We start from the raw sequence: 5,941 nt of genomic DNA on the forward strand, positions 1-5,941 counted from the left end.
TCTGTCTTTCGGACAATCTGTCTGTTTGTTTGTCTGTCCGTCGATTTGTCTTTCTCCTAGCTTTCTCCTTTTCTCTGTCTCTGTCTCTGTCTGTCTCTCTCTCTCTCTCTGTCTCTCTCTCTCTCTCTCTCTCTCTCTCCTTTCCTCTCTCTCTCTCCTTTGGGGTGAGAAGAAGGGGAGGGCCACCTGACACACCATCAGAGGGGTGTGGCGTGAGGATAGAAAAGAAGAGACAGAAGAGAAGGGAGGAGAAAAAAGGGGAAGGGGTAAGAGTCAACCCCATCCTTCTCTAGAACCCCTAGACGGGCGTAGGAGGTACCTTTTTGGTTTTTAAAGTAGCGTTTTGACTGCTTACTGCGGGCTCTGTGAGGTCGGCAGTAGAAGTACTGTGGCTGACCTCGTGACTGGCCGGTCTGCTTTTGCATATGACCGGCCAGGGACTGGGGTTACAACTGGCGGGTAGTCTTTCGGGCATCCTTAAACAAGAAGTCATTTTGTACCTTGCACTCTTGGGTGGCGAGTTCTTAAAACCAAGTCGAATATTTCTTGCCGAAGTCTGTGTGCTGGAGCAACAAGTACTAGTCTTGCATTCCTTTTCAGGATGCTGGTCTTTCACAACGAAGACCCACGCCAGTTTGTCGTTATTACAAATGGCTATGACCGAACTTTTAACAAATGAAGCGGCGCAAAGGGTTCGGGACATAGGGTCGCACGTCCAGGACCAAGTATGATGCCCGAACTGTGGATGGAAGGCGGCCCGTACCAAAAGTTAAAACAATAGTGTTTGTTTTTAGGGTAGTCTCTCCCCCCCCCCCTGCTGAAGAATAATCCGGAGGGCTTCAACCACACCCTCAGAATTAGCCACAATTTCATCTGTGGAATAGCATTTCAGCTCATGGCTTTGGACGACGCCCTTTAAGTGGTTGAATTTCTGATAAGTACGGATTTATCCCCCTGCTTGTCATAGTGCATCTCCTGTCTTAAAGAGATGACTGAAAAGATTCAAATTTGCGATCCTGTTCTGTATGCCTTTGCTGGAGATGGTCACGCACGGCGCTCTGAAAGCTCCCTGGAAGGAAGGAGGGCAGAAGCAGCTGTAAAGGTCCTTTTCTCTGGTTCGGCGGCAGCACCCGCTTCTGCAACCCGAGACTTTTTAAATACCAAGGTTGCTGGGGAAGGGTCATACGTATATGTTTTGGATTCCTTGTATGTGTTGAAACTTCGTTTCGACCCCCGGGGTTTCCCATCCACCATCGAGTCTAGCAAGGGGACGCATTGCTGGGATAACCAGAACTGTGCCAAGGCTACCCCGGGGTTATGCTCTCCACGAGAGTGTACTAGACTATCCCGTCAAGATTGGCCAGGGACAGACTGCATGGTTTAAGTTCCCAACCGGTTATGTGGCGTAGGCCGAGCCAAACTCATGTCAAAATGGAAAACGTGGGCCAAAGCGATGTGTTGGCGAGGGACAAATCACATACTAATACTAATTCAAGCCTGGGTTACACGCAAAGATAAATGATGTCAGATTCCTCGTTTGCGAGAACTGTCTATTGTATCGACCTGTTTAGACTGTTTATACGTTTCAATCCATTGTCCAGTTTTCTTTCGATCAGAGAGATAAAGCCACCATGTCTCTTTGCGAAGATAGCGTTTTGATGGAACTCTATGTGCTGCTCAGCTGCTGCTTAGCAAAATAAGGGGGAAAAGACTGACTTTTGAAGCGAAATTTTCACCCACACAACCCTCCTCGCAAACTTATTATGGTCTCGTCCTTTTTCAGTTTCTTTCTTTATTTTTCTAATCAAAATAAGTCTTTCGTTGCATCATGATTTTTTAAAATACTTAAGTTCATCGTATGTCCTTTCTCTTAATAATGTGTTACTGTAGTCTTTCGGTTTTTATTTTCCACAGATATTCGTGGGACTTGTACAATTTAATAGAAAGTCGAAAGTATATTTAGGAAAGGGAGGCCATATTGTACCGTGTTGTTTTTAGAAGCTTTCACTTGAACGCAGATGCGCAACGCACCGAGTGATCTTGATAGGCAACTTCGCCATTGCAAAACTTCACATAATATCGCATCAAATCAGGTTCTCCGCGAGCTACTTTGTTTATTTAGATACCCTGATTCCGACTATGGAAACGATTTGTCGTATGAACGATGTAGTTATCGGGCTACATTATCAAGGCATGTTTATCTAATCTAGATCTAGAATCTAGATCTATATTGTTAGATCTAAATTCTATTCCTACATCTAGATTGCACCTACCTCATACAGCCTAATCTGAAGACGAGATGTATACTGGTATTGTTTACAACTGGAACCATGGCCAGCTCGCTGCTAACGCAAAGCGCAGAAAGTTAGGCCGATGCAGACCATTGGGCTGATGGGCGCTTGGTTATTGTTAGTTCGCATACAAGCGGCCATGTCTCAAATGTACTGTTTTTGCGGAGCCGCCCGGCATTTTTCTGCTCTCCGTCTAGCCTATCAGTTTGATCAACCCAATGATTGTACATAACAAGAAGGTTCACTCAGCCAAAAAAGTGTCCGCGGAAGTCCGCTCATTGCTTCAGATATCGCTGCAGTCTTTGTCTTGAAGCTCTTTTTTCGTTTCTCCAGAAAAAGAATAGGAATAGCACCTCCTTGCGTACGCAGATCGACTGCTGTTCATCAGCTGTTTGGGTTCGTTCAGTGTGGAGTTTTAGGTTTTTATTTTATTTTAATGACCTCTCACGTCTCATTCTAAAGTCAAATTAAACGATGAAAAGTGTCGCCTCTTCCACCGGAAGAGAAAAAAAGCGTTCTTCCGAAATTTGAATTCTTATTTATTCAAAAATGTGTTAGTTTCACTTTGATTTTTTTTCACACAAGTAGGGTAACTGTTCGAAAGGGGTGTGCATTTGCAAAGAGGGCGCCACCGAATTTTGAGGACACTTTTTTGATTGGCTCAAAGAGAGGAGTGAACCATCTTGTTATGTACGATCTTTGAACTCTGACGTAATCCCGGTTCACTGTGGTGCGCACCAATTGACTCAATTGGATCCCAACTAAGGAACAAGACTAGATTTACAGTGAGACTGTGAGACTGGTGTTTGGCACTTCATTTGGCCGTCCACGGTGAGTGCGCTCTGCAGCGAAGTTTTTTTTATAAAAGGCAAAGAGCATCCCGTCATAAGATTGCACAGAAAATTTGTTTGTGGAATGTTATAAGGCGAATATGGCGTGCAGAGTAATTTACGCACATTACAGCTGATATTTCACGTGTGAGATATCAAGTTTTATATTTCACGTGTGAAATTATATTATTATTATTAAGGATTTTTCTCACTGGAAGTGCAATAATAACTAAAATAACCCCATGTAATCAATGGCATAAAAGTGAATCTGTTCACTATAAAAATTGAATAAAATTAAACTACTCAAAATGAAAGATTCCCAAAAGTGTCTAACCTATGGTTCATACGTTCATACACAAAATTTGACCCCCCCCCCTCCCCCCTTTCCAAATGTAATTGTCAACCATCTATCGTTCCCTAAAACTCTGCCTATTCCATACTAAATACTTTAAACAATTTTGCATCTTTTTTGTCGACCAATACATGCAGCACCCTCAACCCAACCAAGTAAAATAGGCAGATAATATTATCCGCTTTGTTTTAGCTTGAAATCTTTGACCAATCCGAAATAAATTAACTTGATCTAGTTTCACGTTCACTTGTTACCCCCCACCCCCCCCCAAAAAAAAGAACAAACCAAACAAACAAAAAACATTTCACCTACGTCTCCTTCAGGTTTTAAAAACTAACGCTGTCTTACATTCGGTCCTTGAATGAGTCTGTGTATTACACAAGCTGAATTCTTCAATACGAAATTCTTTTGTTAGAAAAAAATAAAATTTATCATGAGCCGCCTTTGACGCCTTTCAAAAATATGACGTGATCTTATGTTAGATATTGAGATTATACAGTGTAATGAGTCTTGAACATCTGTGCTAAAAATGACATCGAAGGGAAGCTACCTCTCTATATGTCGTTTTGGAGACTTTTCGTTTTGAGGGGGCAGATATGAGGTTTTCGTTGTCATATTAGCTTTAGATATTAGTGCCACGGTGGAATCAAGTGATCGTATTTCTTTTTCTTTTTTTTTTTTTTTTTGAGGGGTGGGGGGGGGACATACGGAGTTATTGGTATAATCCTGAAGCTTGTTCATTTGTATTGTTACTGGTGAACAAGTATCCATTTACCTTAAATAGAAGTTGAAAATTTTGCTATTGAAGAAGGTGGGGGTCGCCTAAAGTCTGAGGCAAAATTAGCGAGAAAACTTCCGCCAAAGTTTTATGACGTCCACAGTTTGGGAGTCCTTAAAATCTGAATGGAAATATGTTCTCAAATTGACGAAAAAAATGTATTGAACCCCCCCCCCCCCCCCCCCTTAAAAAAATTTGATAAGAATTGCTCAATGGGCGGAAAAACGTCGGTTTCTTCTATTTCAATATTTTGACAATCGCTTGATTTCACCACCATTGGACACATTTTTCATTTTAAGTTGGTTATGTGTCAGCCCAGGGAAAGAATTCAAGGCATGACCCTCTGAGTCAGTTTTACATTCCTGTGTATCTTTTTAGGGCTCGGCTTACACAGTCGTTTCTCTACAATTATGTAAGTGCTGTTTTCTCCCTGAAAAATAATTTTGGGGTAAAAGCTATGAAGCATTTTTTTTCCAAATACTACAATCGAAAAAAAATATATTTTAACCCTCATGGAAAACTGAACCTCTTATGTGGTATCCAAATGTTATTGTTCCGCATAGCAGTCGTTGCACATTTCGTTTCAGTGTACGAAAAGGATTATGTCTTTTCCATCTTCCAGTCTCCATTCATTTCAGCCTACGGAAACATTAGCCTTCACTTTGAGACAACAAACAATCTATTATATTGTAGGTTGCCACTTATTTTACTTTTGATAACAATCCCACTTCAACCCCCCACACCCTTGTCCCATTTTCCACCCTCAAGGCTCCAAATGTCATCGGTCACACCCCTCTTAATATGCTCTCATTGTGTTTGAGAACGGCTATTTTTATTTGAACAAGTTTCTGATGTATAAGTTCTGATATATGCCACAGTATAATGATAGGATCATTTAATCATTTAAAGGAAACGCATAGTAGAAATATTTAGTTCTGTGTAACCTCTAGAGCTTGGTGCTCTGGTACTCATTACCCACATTCCCTCCAGAGTCCTATTTTTTTCCTTCTTTTTTTGTCTTTATAGACAATCATAGCTATTTTTCTGGCGCAGTCCTTCTGTTTAAGACCAAGGACATTAGTTGCTGAGGGAAAAGTGTCCACATTCCTGTACATTTTTTCACCAACACGTATTGAGCGTATGTTCGTCAGCGAACAAAAGTTCAAAGAAACACTCATCCAGCAATAGTAATTTCTCTGTGTGCCCCAAATCTCTCTTAAGAGCAAAGAATGGAACAAAATTTGCCATCTTTCACTAGAAAGCTTTTATCTGAAATCCGCCAATTTTATAACATTACTTCGCTCTTATTTTTAAAAACAAAGGCATTGTCGAATTGTTCAGGAAATAGAGTAGTAAATTCATTTAATGTTGTCCTCCATCTGTGTCATTAACATTTTTTGAAAGGGGGGGGGGGGCTTTTATTTATTTTTAAATTGGTTGATTAAGTATTTGTCTGAATAATTTTTGCAATGCAGAATTTTTGTTATTATAATGGTCGAAGGTTTATTGGGTGTCCTGCTCCACTTCTGGTAATACCTCTGAATTTTTCCCATTTATCTTTTGGTTTGAGATTTCTCTCGTGTGTTGTTCGCTAGCTTCTTTTTTTTAGATTTCATATCTGTTTTTACTTCGGCTAAGTACCACAGTGTTCTCCTTTTTAAGATTTCCTCTGTCAATGAGTATCCTTGTT

The sequence above is a fragment of the Aplysia californica genome, unplaced genomic scaffold, assembly GCF_000002075.1.
Source record: "Aplysia californica isolate F4 #8 unplaced genomic scaffold, AplCal3.0 scaffold00245, whole genome shotgun sequence".
NCBI classification, from domain to species: Eukaryota; Metazoa; Mollusca; class Gastropoda; order Aplysiida; family Aplysiidae; genus Aplysia; species Aplysia californica.